Source organism: Neovison vison, chromosome 7, assembly GCF_020171115.1.
Source record: "Neovison vison isolate M4711 chromosome 7, ASM_NN_V1, whole genome shotgun sequence".
Taxonomy (NCBI): Eukaryota; Metazoa; Chordata; class Mammalia; order Carnivora; family Mustelidae; genus Neogale; species Neogale vison.
In genome coordinates, this window is record NC_058097.1 from 80,021,594 (window position 1) to 80,035,760 (window position 14,167).

Genomic DNA, 14,167 nt, shown 5'->3' on the forward strand with positions numbered 1-14,167 from the left:
TAGTCTGACCCAATCACGAGAGGCAGCCCAAAATTCAGATTATTTCTTCCAGTAGCCTTTTTTTTGCCTACCACTCCTGCCATCTCAAGTTTGGTGGAATAAGCCTCTACCCATCCTGAAAAAGGTATCTACAAAAACTAACATACGCTTGTGCCCATATTTTAGAGGTTTCATTTCTATAAAATCAATTTCCCAATAAATTCCTGGTTCCTTACCTCTTTCTCTTTTCCCTCTTTTAATTCTAGTTCCTCCCACCTCAACTGCCTGGCATTGAGCACATCTATCAACTACATCCTGAACCATATGCCCTAATTTAGAAACCTGGAATTGCTTGCCTATAAGGTCCTTAAGTTTGTGTATCCCGAAATAAGTACCTTGATGTATCTGGTCTTCTAACTTCTTACCTAGTCTTCAAAAAAGAATTAAATTTCCTCTTTTAGTCTTAACCCAGTCCCCTTCATAATCTAATTTAGCCCATTTTTGTAAATACTTTAAATCTTCCTCTGAATAATCCGGTTTTTCTGGTAGGGCTAGAGCCGGGAGTATAACCAGCTCTTGACTGTTTCTCAGGCTGCTTGCTTTGCGGCTTGATCTATTAAGTGGTTTCCTTTTGAAATCAGATCAGTCCCCTTTTGGTGTCCCGGGCAATGCATAACAGTCACCTCTTTTTGGTCCCAAATAGCCTGGAGGAGAGCCAGTATTTCTCCTCTGTTTATAATTCATTTTCCTTTGGCTGCTAATAGGTCCCTTTCTTTATAAATAGCCACATGTATATGGAGAGTAGCAAAGGCAAATCTGCTGTCCATATAGAAGTTGGTGGTTTTACCTTTGGCCATCTGCAGTGCTTTAGTGAGTGCAATCAGTTCTGCTTTTTGTGCTGAAGTTCCATGTGGCAGGGCTCTGTCCAGAGTTCCTGCTAAGGAGAAACCACCACAGCCCCTGCGTACCTCTTTCCATTGGCCATGTAGCTACTCCCATCTGTGAAGAGAGTCATCTTGGCATCCAGTAGGGGAATGTCTCTGAGATCCGGCCTTATTCCTAAGATATGGTTTAGGACCTCCCCAAAGTCGTGTGGATGGTCAGCCAGCTCCTCTGGCAGCAGTGTGGCTGGATTTAGCACCACCGGGGGATGGAAGTCAGGTGTTCATCATGCATCAGTCGGGAGGATTCCAGAGAATGCCCTCGAGAGCGTGGGTGTTGGTCAAGATGAGATTTTGACCCAAAATCAAAATTTGCATCCTTGCACAGTCAAAATTTTCATCCTTGACCAGGAGGGCTGTGGCAGTAATTATGCAAAGGCACGGGGGGGAACCCTGCTGCTACTGGATCTAGTTTCTTGCTAAGATAGGTTACTGGCCTTTGCCAAGTCCCCAGTGTTTGAGTTAAAACCTCTTCAGCCACCCCTGCTTTTTCATCCACATACAAATGGAAGGGCTTGGTAACATCTGGGATGGCCAATACTGGGGCACTCAGTAAGGCTGTTTGTAATTCCTGAAATGCTCCTTCTGCCTCAGCTGTCCACTCTACCCTAGTGAGCCCTCCTTTTGCCAGTTAGTAGAGAGGCCAGGCAATCTCCGCAAACCGTGGTATCCACAGCCTACACTAGACCACCATGCCAAGAAACTCCCTTGCTTAACGGGATGTGGTGGGGTGGGGGTATCGGGTGATCACCTGTTTCCTGGACTCAGACAGTGAACGCACTCCCTTGTGGAGATCATAGCCTTTAAGTGGCATGGCTCTGACAGAGCTGTGATTTCTTCGCTGACACCCGATACCCTTTTTCCTGCAGTCTGTGAGAGAGCTCTCCTCCCCTGCTAACATGACTTATAGTCCTCACAGGTTATTAACAAGTCATTAATATACTGTAACAGAGTGACTTCTGGGTTGGAGGTTCTCTACTCATGCAAATCCTCATGTAGGGCCTCGTCGAAGATAGTGAGTGAATTCTTGAACCCTTGGGCAAGTCCTGTCCAAGTGAGCTGGCCTTGGAATCCTTCCTGTGGGTCAGATCACTCAAAAGCAAAAAGGTTCTGAGAATTCCTTTGCTAAAGACATGCAGAAAAAAATGCATCCTTGAGCTCTGAGATGGTATACACAGTTCATCCGGGGCCCAGGAGGGTGAGTAGGGTATAGGGGTTAGGCACCATCAGGTGGATATCTTCAACCCATTTTTTAACTTCCCACAAGTCCTGGAAGGGTCCGTACTCCCCAGTCTCAGCCTTTATGACCTGCAGCAAAGGTGTGTTCCATGGAGATTTGTAAGGAACTAGGACCCCCTCTCCTCAAAGGCGGATAATGTGTTTTCTGATCCCTTCCTTTGCTTCCCTGGGAAGGGGAGTACTGCCGAAAGCGAACAGCCATAGCTGTCACCTTAATCGTACCACAACTGGAGGTTGTTTCTTGGCAAAGGCAGGGGGCTACCCTTCTGTTCAGACCTCGGGATACTCGTCCTGTAGGATTTGGAGAAGGTTCCCCCCACTTTATTTCCTCTGATTTTGAGACTGGCTCATAAAGGAGGTATTTATCTACTGCTGCCATAAGCACTTGTGAAGTGGGTGGTCTCAAGGTTACAGTCATGCCTCCTTCCAAGAACTGAATGCCAGCTCTTAACTTGTGGAGGAGATCTCTTCCCATCAAGTTATATGGGGCATTAGGGAGGACCAAAATTTGATGTTTAACTATTCCCGAGGCTAAATTTAAAGTCCTTTCTGTTGCCCATTTATGTCTCTCTGTGCCATTTTCTCCTTGTACCCAGACTTCCTCTCCAAGTTGTTTTCCCATAGGTTTAAGTAATGATGAAAATTGAGCTCCCATGCCCACCAAAAAATAAACTGATTTCCCCTCCACTTCAATTTGTACCCGAGGTTTGGGGAGGGGCACCAAACTATGACCCCTTCAGTCTCTGGTGGCAAGCATTGTTGTCTTCCTTTTGGGGCACTCCCTTGCCCAATGTACTCTTTTCTTACATTAAGCACACTAATCTGATTCTAAGTCTTCTTGCCTGCCTTCTCTGTGCTTAAGGTTTTCCTTCCATTGACTATCCTCTACCCATCTTCTCTCTGCCTCATGTAATGCCAAAACCTAATCAGTTTTTTTGTTTATTTTTTCATCCTCCTGTGTATCCCTGTTGTTAAACACCATTTCTGCTATTCCCACTAACTCAGTCAGATTCTTCCCTTTAAATCCTTCAACTTTCTGAAGTTTCCTATATCTGGCTCTGACTGACTGACAAAGCAAGATCGTCTAAGTGAGCTATCATGCACCTTCCTGAAGATTACCTCAAGTTGTCTAGCTTAAGTAAACAAACATTTAAAGACAATCAAATCTAAAATTTAACATACATAAAGGTGTGCTATTAAAACATATTTTTTTCTCTCTAAAATAACCCTCGTTTTCAGAGATATTCAAATCAGGACTAATTTATTTGAAAAAAAGTCCAGTTTTAACAAGCTTGGCCTAATTGTTTACATAAGCTCAGCAAGAACAGTGAGGGATCATATAAATCTTTTAGAACCTGCTCTGCTGGAACTTCTCATCAGGAATCTCTAGGTTGAACTTATGATAGCCTCTCCAGGCCAGAAACCAAGCTACATACTTGCACTTGCCATCAGACATGCCTGCAATACTTGTCGATTTGGGTGAATTCCACTTCCTGAGGCCCCCAAAGAATCCTGAGGTTCCTGCACCTGCCAGGAAGTAACATCCTTTACTCACCTGGTGAGGCTGCTGGGAACTCTCTAAGCAAGGTATCAGGCCAACAGTTCCACAGGGCTTTACGGTTCCAGGTTTTAGAAAGTCAACCTTAGTTCCTTTAAGTTGTCTAGTCATATCTGAGTCTTTTCTAATATGGCATTCCAGACAAAGCCATAGTAAAATAAAATAATCAATGTTTCCAATGGTGTCCTGTTACAAGGAGAACGGATTCTTATTGAACTTAAGCAGATGTATGATTGCCATGGAATAAAGAATACTTGCTGAGATATTTTCATTTCAGAGAGTTCAGATAGAGAGAAAGAATTGAATACCTTGATTTGGTTACAAATGACTACATTTTATCTCTGTAAGTTACAGATAACTTAAGAAAAAGTATCCTTAGTCTGGAAGAGCAAACATAAGACAAAACATAAAGAGATACAACATTATAGTCTTTCAGTTCACCTAGTCCCATGTTAATAATTATGGTTTAGTCCAAATGCAGCTTTTACCTCTTTAAATTCTTACCCATTTCAGCTCCAGAATTTCAACATATCAAAGACCTGTATTTGTCCTGAAAGTCTCCCATATGAATTTTCTTTGAGATGGAATTTATCTTACAAGAGAATTAAAACAATTACAAATGACAAAAACTCAGAATAGATATGGTAAAGAGCTGGTGAGATGAGAATTTACAATGTAACTGGCAAGAAAATCAGGTTACTTCTGTGACACGTAACATTTCCATGATCACAATATCAAGTGGTGATCTATCAACGTATTAAAACTTTAGGAAATGCATGGCATTTTCCTAAATGTAACCCAAGGTTTATTGTTGGTTTAAATCTTGTCAACAATTGATAAAACATTAGAAAGTTCTAAAATACATGCCAAAATATAATTAGGGATGTTAAACACCTGATAAAACAAAACATAGAAACTGAATTTTCTGGGCAGGAAAAGAGAAATCCATAACAGATCAATTAACTTAAGAAAACTTTGTCTTTTTAAACATAGAGAACACCACATTTTCTATACCACTGTCTTTTTTTAAAGTATGCAGATAATGAGTTTACTAGGTTTCCCTCCCATTGTGAATGATGTTGCAGACAAAGGGAGGGGGATCTTTCAGATGCTGTCCTGCTCGTGTAGCTCGCGGGAACTTAGGAGCTTCTTAGCTAAGGTTTGTCCGGATAAAACCCAGACCAGGATACTTTGTAAAGTAGATGACTGTTATGCCATATGATGCCTCGTGAGACTCAGGGTGCAGCTCACTCAGACTCTGTAGAGGAAGTGGAGCCATACAGACACATTCACACAGTCAGGCACTCTTCAGATTCAAACTTTCACATATCTCCTACTTTTTACATAGAGAGTTGCTTTTCTCATTTCCATCAGTCTTAATTACACTTAACAGAATTTTTTACTCTTAGAAATACGAGAATGTCTACTGAAGTTCTTATACTGAAGACTAAATATAAACTAATTTTGAGTTATTACAACAGAATTCTTTAGATGGCAAATTTATCAATCAGTTGCACAGAACGTGTTCATCGCAGATTTCAAAAGCACAAACCCAGTTCCAGCAGCCAATGTTCTAGCATTTTATCCCATTTGGTTAATACCTACATGTCCAACAAATTTAATTCCATTTGTCATTCAAGCAACCCTTCACAGTTTCAGATTACCAAAGACTTCGGAAGCCACTTTAACAATTACTCAGTAAAACCTTGAGACAGACAAATAACCATCTCCACGTCAGATGCCATGCTCTCCCACCAGCAAGGGGGAGGGCCTATGCAGTCCACGTTGGGCCAGAAAAGGCAAAGAATTCCCCCAATCAAAGGGAGTTTTTGCAGCTGCTTGGGAATATTCATTAAAGTCACTGAATACGCACTCATATTCCACACCCGGCTCCAATGAGCCAGCACTGGGCATCTTTACCCAACATTAGACTAACCCCAGTTGGCTCCACTTATAGCCCTTAACACACAAAATGAGTGAGAGAGACGCCTCACATCTATTATGAAGAACGGAGAGTTGAATGTCAGAGTTCGCTTACTCTCTGCTTGCCCCATTTCTTCAATATTAACAAACAACACAACAGACAAAAAAGGACCAGGCAAAGACAACCACAGGCCCAAGGATTCTTACCCATAACATGCCACTAGTGGGGGCTTTATCCCTCGACCACCTAGGACTTGAAACCCTCAACCGCCCAGGGGGACTTGAAACCCCCAACAGCCCAAGGGGACTCAAATCCGCAACTGCCCAGGGGTCTCAAACCCCCCCTACCATCTAGGGAGACTCAACCCCCCTGACTGCCCAAGGAGACTCAAACCCCTTGACAGTCTAGGGGGACTCGAACCCCCCAACCGTTTAGCAGGTCTCAACCCCCCTGACCATCTAGGGGGACTCAAACCACCCCACAACCCTGGGGGATCCGAACCCCTGGCAGGCCCCTAACTGACCGGGGGATTCATATACCCTGGTGACCGCCTAGGGTGACTCGAAACCCCGACCGCCCAGGGGCACTAGAACTCCCCATTGATCTACCAGCAGAGGGATGGGGCATCCCCGCATCCACTCCAGCCCTGGGGAGCATGGCTCCGTCCATCTTCTCACTGGTGGGCCATAACATGGAGCGCCAACCAGACAGACAGATAGGATCCCGAGATCTTAACTCTGGAGGCTTTTCCCCAAAATTCCGATGCTGGCTCAGTTAACGTCGTTTGAATCCAGGTACCCCTCCAATGTTAGTGTTCATAATCAAAGGAGTAGACTGATAAAAAGCAAAGGTCAATCAAATCTTCATTTTGCGCCAAGCATCGAGAATCAAACCTACCGATCAGGGTCCTCTCTTGCAAAGAGGCGACCCCTCCCAGCATCACAGTCTAACTTTTATAGAATTAGTTTAACCGGGCTATACACAGGTGACCAATGAGATTGCAATACACAGAGAACACTGCACAGTCATGCTAAATCACCACACACAGAAAAAAATAATACCAGGTAACACACAGTGCCCAATTGAATTTCAATTTACCCTAGTAGATATATGTGTGCCCCATTGATTGGATGTCTTCACCTGGACTGACCCACTTGTATTTAGGCTTTGCAAGTAAGTTCCTCTGGGAAGGGCGGGGTCAATCTGATTTTACTGCATAGGGTCAATTAAGTTCACTACATAAACACAGAATGACTCCCTCTGGCCAACCAGACCCTTACAGGGAAAACTTAAGCAAAATAGAGAACTCTTTCTTTCAGATGGCAGGAAACTGACTGCTGGGATTGGTGTCCAAACTCAGAGTGGGAGCCAGCTGCATGGCCAATGAGACGACACCCACTCCTGAGGGCAGCCCTGGGCACAAACAGGCATTGTGATGCTCAGCCTGAGCATAATTTCAAACAATCACTCTCAGGTACACCACCAGGATCCTGCATTGCAGGCCTGCTACGTCCCTAGGCCCAAATCATAACCTTTAGTGGAACCCAGAGTCTGGCTCTGGAATCGCTGTTTTGGGGCACCCCTAAGATGGAAAATTGCACTCTTCCCTTCCCTGAAAATGCCACCAAACTATGGGGAGCCGCCAGGATCCGTAGAGAGGAAAAAATCTCCCATCGACCCATGAGACCATACCTGCAATCCGAGGCCATCCTAGTCACACAATCCAGATAGAAAAGTCTGTGCTACCACCTTCCAGTCATCCTAATTACAGCTCCTGATGAACTACCATCCAGGTTTACAAATTGGACCTGCAATCACCTCGCCACTAACTATAACACGATTTGTGTTTGCATACTTCATTCACAAAACCATGGCTCACATGTCCTCCAGGATGGGGTCTCTGGAGCCACCACAGGACTGTGCCTGCAATCCCCAAGGAAAGTGTGCCCATCACAGTTGCCCAAACCCTCTAGATTAGGATAAACCTGTAGGGTCCCTGAGCTCACCCCAATATGGGAGACCACTCTGGATGCAAATGTGGCGTCTGAAACATCCTGATCACCTACATCCAGGGAGACACCCACGTCAATGTTCTGAGTCCGAAGATTGAAACTAACATGTCCCTAGGACATCATTGGAACCCTAGATTAGGTTTTCAGGCATCTGTACTCAGAGGCCTGTTCTGGAAAATCAACTTATAATACTACATGTGTTCCCTGAGCCACACAACAGAACATCTCCTGTCCTCAGAAGAAAACCGTGCACTTCGACCAGTGTCAAACAGTCAGGGTAGTAGACTCATGCATGGCACTTTAGCCACCAGCACATTCTAAGATCTCCATGGTAAAAATTAGCATTGAGACCCATCTGCAATAGAGTCCATGTCAACTCAAGGCCTTGACACTTCGTGCCATAGCCACCAGAACGAACCTGCCATGTTCCTCAGCTGCAATGGTCATTGGAGGTGTGCTCTCCATGCATCATTGCAGAAGTGCTCTGCTACACAAACTTTCCACATGGAGGACACTGGAGCAACAAACTAAACCAGTAGAATGAAACCTTACTGTTCAGAGCAGCTCCCAAGCCCCAGTGAGGGAAATCCTCCATGGCCTCTTGATGCCACCTCTCCATTTGTTGGTCATCATAGACACAAACTCCAGTGTGAGCAAAATTCTGACATCTGAACGTACTAAGGTGATGAATATCTCAAATAAGCAGCTGCACATTAGAACTGCCTTCTGTGTGGCACTGAATTTAACCATAGCTTGGGTTTACAATTCCATCCTCACCCTCATGGACATAAAGCCCTCTTGATAGGGAATTCTCAAGCAACATTGTACATTCTGCCTTCCCCGTAGAAAGAAGAAGTGCCTGGTAAGTCTTCCCAGAAATGCCAAATGTGGGTCAATCTGCTCGGCCATTGAGGAGTTTATAGGCTGCCTGGATTTACAGGTTACCCTGGCCACTAGTGATGTTTCAGACAGAGCCTGAGCCCGGGACTCGTGTCAGCCACCCAGAGAGAGGGTGGTCCATGGTCCAAGTCCATCAGCTCTACCGATCCTTGGCATTCAGGCACCTGTCCCCAGACCTTTGCTGGAATCCCTGCCAATGGGGGAACCTGAAGCACAATAGAGAACTCCTCCTTCCCCATGGCAGGAACCTGGCTTTTGGGATGGGTGTCCAACCCTCTAAGTAAGAGCCAGCTACATGCCCAATGAGACCACACCCACACCTAAGGGCTTCCCAGGGCACAAATAGGCATTGTGACCCTCAGCCTGAGTATGCTTTCAAATAAGCCCTCTCAGTTGCACCACCAGGATCTCGCATTGCAAGCCTGGTACCCCCCTAGGCTCAAATCATAACCCTTAGTGGGATTTTCCAGGTGCCCAGACCCAGAGCTCGACTCTGGAATCCCTGTTTTAGAGCACCACTAAGATGGAAAACAACACTCTTCCCTTCCCCGAAAAAGCCATCAAAGTATTGGGAGAAGCTGGGATCTTTAGAAAGGAAAAATTTCCCATGAAACCATGAGACTTCACCTGCATTCCGAGCCCATCCTGGACACAAAATCCAGATTAAAAAAAAGTCTGTGCTACCTCCTTCCAATCACCCTAATTACAGTTCCTGACAAGCTGCCCTCCAGGTCTACACATTGGGCCTGTGATCACCTCGCCACTAACCCTAACCCGAGTTGCAGACTTCTCTCCCAAAATCATGGCTCACATGCTTTCCGGGATGGAGTCTCTGGAACCACACCACAGGAGTGGGCCTGCCATCCCCAAGGAATCTTTGCCAGTCACAGTTGCACAAACCCTCCATATTAGGAGAAATCTGCAAGAACCCTGAGCCAACTCCAATATTGGAGGCCATTCTGGAAGCAAATGTGCAGTCTGAACGACCCTGAACACCTAAATGCAGGAAAATACCCAAGTCAATGGGCCTGAGGCAGAAGATTGTACCAGACATGCTCCTAGGAACTCATTGAAACCCTGGAATAGGTTTTCAGGCATCTGTCCTCACAGGCCTATTCTGGAATACCAACTAATAATACAACTTTTGTTCCCTGAGCCACACAACAGAACTTGTCATTTACCCACAATGGAACCTTGCATTCGACTTACACCAAACCCTCAGGTTTGGAGAATACTGCACAGCACCTTAGCCACCAGCACATTCTAAGATCTCCCTGGTAACAAACCAGCATTGTGGTCCATCTGCAAGAGATTCCATGTCAACTCATGCCCTTGGTACTTCACCCTATAGGCACCTGAATGAACCTGCCATGTTCCTCACCTACCATGTTCAATGGAGGTGTGCTTTCCAGGCATCCATGAACAAGAACTCTGCTACTCAACTTTCCACATTGGGGACTCTGGAGAAAACAAACCTGACTCCACCTTTCCAGTAGAAGGAAACCTTGTTGTTGGAGCATCTCACAAACCTCAGTGTGGGAAATCCCCCATGGCCTCTTGACACCACCCCTCCATTTGACGGTTATCATAGAAACATATTCCAGTGTGAGAAAACATCTGACATCCGCCCTTACTCAAGTGCTGGATATCTCAACTAAGCTGCTGCACATTGGAACCCCCTTATGCTTGGCACTGATTTGAACCGTAGCTTGTGTTTACAATTCCATCCTCACCCTACTGGTCCCCAAGAACTCTTGATTGGGAATTCTGGAGACAAAATGCAGCATTCTGCTTTCCCCATAGAAAGCAGAAGGGCCTGGTGAGTCTGCCCAGAAACCCCACAAAGGATCAATCTGCTTGGCCCTTGAGGGAATGCCGATTTATAGGCTGCTTTGGCCAATAGTGCTGTGTCTAACAGAGCCTGAGGCCCAACCTCGTGTCAGACACCCAGAGAGCGGGCCCTATATCCAGCATGTGAGACCGGTCATGGCCCAACTCGGTCATCTCTACCCATCCTTGATATTCAGGCACCCATCTCCAGACCTTTGCTGGAATCCCTGCCAATGGGGATCAGAAGCATAATAGAGAACTTCTCCTTCCACATGGAAAAAAAGCTGGCTGTAGGGATGGGTGTCTCACCCTCAAAGTAGAGCCAGCTACATGGCCAATGAGACCACGCTCACTCCTGTGGGCCACCCTGGGCACAAAAAAGCATGATGAACCTCAGCCTGAGCATGCGTTCAACAAATCCTCTCAGTAGCCCCACCAGGATCATGCATTGCAAGCTTGGTACACCCCTAGACCCAAATCCTAACCCTTGTTGGGATTTTCCAGGTGCCCAGATCCGAGACTGTTGCTGGAATCACTGTTATGGGGCACCCCTAAGATGGAAAACAGCACTATTCCCTTCCCCGAAACAGCCACCAAACTATGGAGAGCCACAACAATCTTTATACAGGAAAAGTCTCCCATGGACCCATGAAACCACACCTACATTCTGAGGCCATCCTGGACACACAATCCAGATAGAAAATTATGTGCTATCGTCTTCCAATCACCATAATTAGAGTTCCTGACGAGCTGCGATCCAGGTCTACCATTGAGCCTGTGATCACCTCGCCACTAACCCTTACACGAATTTGTGTTTGCAGACTTCTCTCCCAAAACCATGGCTCACATGCCCTCCAGGATGGGGTCTCTGGATCCACACAGGAATGTACCTGCCATCCCCAAGGAAACTGTCGTCACAATTGCCCAGACCTTCCAGATTAGGAGAAACCTGCAAGGCATCTGACCCCATCCCAATATTGGCAGTGGCTCTAAAGGCAAATGCACATTTTGAAACAACCTTATCACCTAGATCCAGTAAGACAGCCAAGTCAATGCACCTGAGTCAGAAGATTGATCCTGCATGCCACTAGGACCTCTTGGACCCTAGATTAGATTTAATGGCATCTGTCCTCAGAGGCCTGTTCTGGAATACCAGCTTAGGATAAAACATGTGGTCCCTGTGCCACACAACAGAACATCTCCAGTCCCCGAAGGAAGCCGTGCTCTTGGATCTGTGTCAAACCCTCAGGGTAGGAGAATCCTTCATGGCACCTTAGCCACAATCACATTCTCAGATCTCCCTGCTAACAAACCTGCATTGTGACCCATGTGCAAGAGATTCCATGTCAACTCAAAGATGTGATACTAAGTCCCAGAGCCAACAGAACGAACCTGCCATTTTCTTCAGCTACAGTGGTCAATATCGATGTGCTTTCAGAGCTAAGAGCTCTGGTACACAATCTTTCCACATGGGGGACACTGGAGCAAACAAACCAGACTCCCCGTGTCCAGTAGAAGGAAACCTTACTGTTTGTGAGCATCTCACAAGCCCCAGCATGGGAAATCCTCCATGGCATCTTGATGCTACCCTTCCATTTATTGTTCATCATAGACACAAACTCCAGTGTGAGCAACATCTGACACCAGCCCTTTTCAGGTACTGGGTATCTGGAATAACCCGCTGCACATTGGGACTGCCTTCTGCTTGGCACTGAATTGAGCCATAGCTTGTGATTACAATTCCATCCACACCTTCCTGGTCCCCCAACCCTCTTGAAAGGGAACTCTGGAGGCACAACGCAGCACTCTGCTTTCCCCATAGAAAGAAGAAATGCCTGGTGAGTCTGCCCAGAAAAACCTCATGAGGATCAATCTGCTTGACCCTCAAGGGAACCCCGATTTATAGGTTGCCCTGGCCACTAGTACTGTGTCTGCTGGAGCCTGAGCCTAGATCTAGTGTCAGCTACCCAGAGATTGGGGCCCATAACCAGCATGTGAGATAGAACATGGCCGACGTCTATCATCTCTACCCATCCTTGGTATTCAGGCACCTGTCCCCACACCTTTGCTGGAATGCCTGCCAATGGGGGAACCTGAAGCCCAAGAGAGAACTGCTCATTCCCCATGACAGGAAACCTGGCTGTTGGGAAGGGTGTCCAACCCTCAGAGTGGGAGCCATCTGCATGGTCAATGAGACCATTCCCACTCCTGAAGGGTGACCTGGGCATAAGCAGGCATTGGGGCCATCAGCCTGAGCATGCTTTCAAACAATCCCTCTCAGTTGCACCACCAGGATCCCACATTGCAGGCCAGATATGCCCCTAGGCCCAAATCCTAACCCTTGGTTGGATTTTCCCGGTGCCCAGTTCTATAGCTCATCTCTGGAATCCCTGTTTTGGGGCACTCCTAAGAAAGAAAACATTCTTCCCTTCCCCGAAAAAGCCACCAAACTTTTGGGAGCCGCCATGATCCTCAGAGAGGAAAAATCTCTAATGGACCCATGAGATCACACCTGCATTTTGTGGCCATACTGGACACACAATCCAGATAAAAAATCCTGTGCTACCTTCTCGAGTCACTCTAATTACAGTTCCTGACTGGCTGACTTCTAGGTCTACACTTTGGGCCTGGGATTATCTCGCCACTAACCCTAAACCGAATTTGTGTTTGCAAACTTCTCTCCATAACTATGGCTCACATGTCCTCTAGGATTGTGTCTCTGGGGCCACACCACAGGATTGTTTCTGACATCCCCAAGGAAATTTTGCCCATCAGAGTTGCACAAACCCTCCACATGAGGAGAAACCTGCAAGGCCCCTGAAACCCACCCCAATATTGGAAGCCGTTCTGGACGCAAATGTGCAGTCTGAAGCACACTGATTGCCTACCTCCAGGCCGTCACCAAGTTAATGGTCCTGAGTCAGAAGATTGAACCAGACATGTACCTAGGACCTCATTGGAACCCTAGATTAGGTTTTCTGGTATCTGTCCTCAGAAGCCTGTTCTGGAATAACATCTTATGATGCAACACGTGGTCCCTGAGCCACACAACAGAACTTCTCCTGTCCCTAGAAGGAAACTGTGCTCTTCGACCTGTGTCAAATCCTTAGGGTACGAGAATCCTGCATGATCCCTTATCCACCAGCACATTCTAAGATCTCCCTGATAAGAAAGCAGCATTGTGACCCACCTGCAAGAGATTCCATGTCCACTCAAGGCCTTAGTACTTTGCTCCCGATCCACCAGAAGGATCTCACCATGTTCCTCAGCTGCAATGGTCTATGGAGGTGTGCATTCCAAACATCCATCCGGGTGAACTCTGCTACATAAACATATCACACTCCAGTGTGAGCAAACATCCGACATCCAGGGCACCTGGGTGGCTCAGTGGGTTAAGCCACTGCCTTCGGCTCAGGTCATGATCTCAGGATCCTGGGATCGAGTCCCGCATCAGGCTCTCTGCTCAGCAGGGAGCCTGCTTCCTCCTCTCTCTCTCTCTCTGCCTGCCTCTCTGCCTACTTGTGATCTCTGTCAAATAAATAAATAAAATCTTTGAAAAAAAAATCTGACATCCGCCCTTACTCAGATGCTGTATATCTCGTTCATTGGCCATCATAGATACAAACTCCAGCGTGAGCACATCTGACTCTCCCCAAACTCAGGTGCTGGAGATCTCAAAACAACTGCTGCACATTGGGATGGCCACGTGCTTGGCACTGAGCTTAACTGTAGCTTATGTTTTCAGACTTCTGTTCTCACACTCATCGCCTACAAGACCTCCATA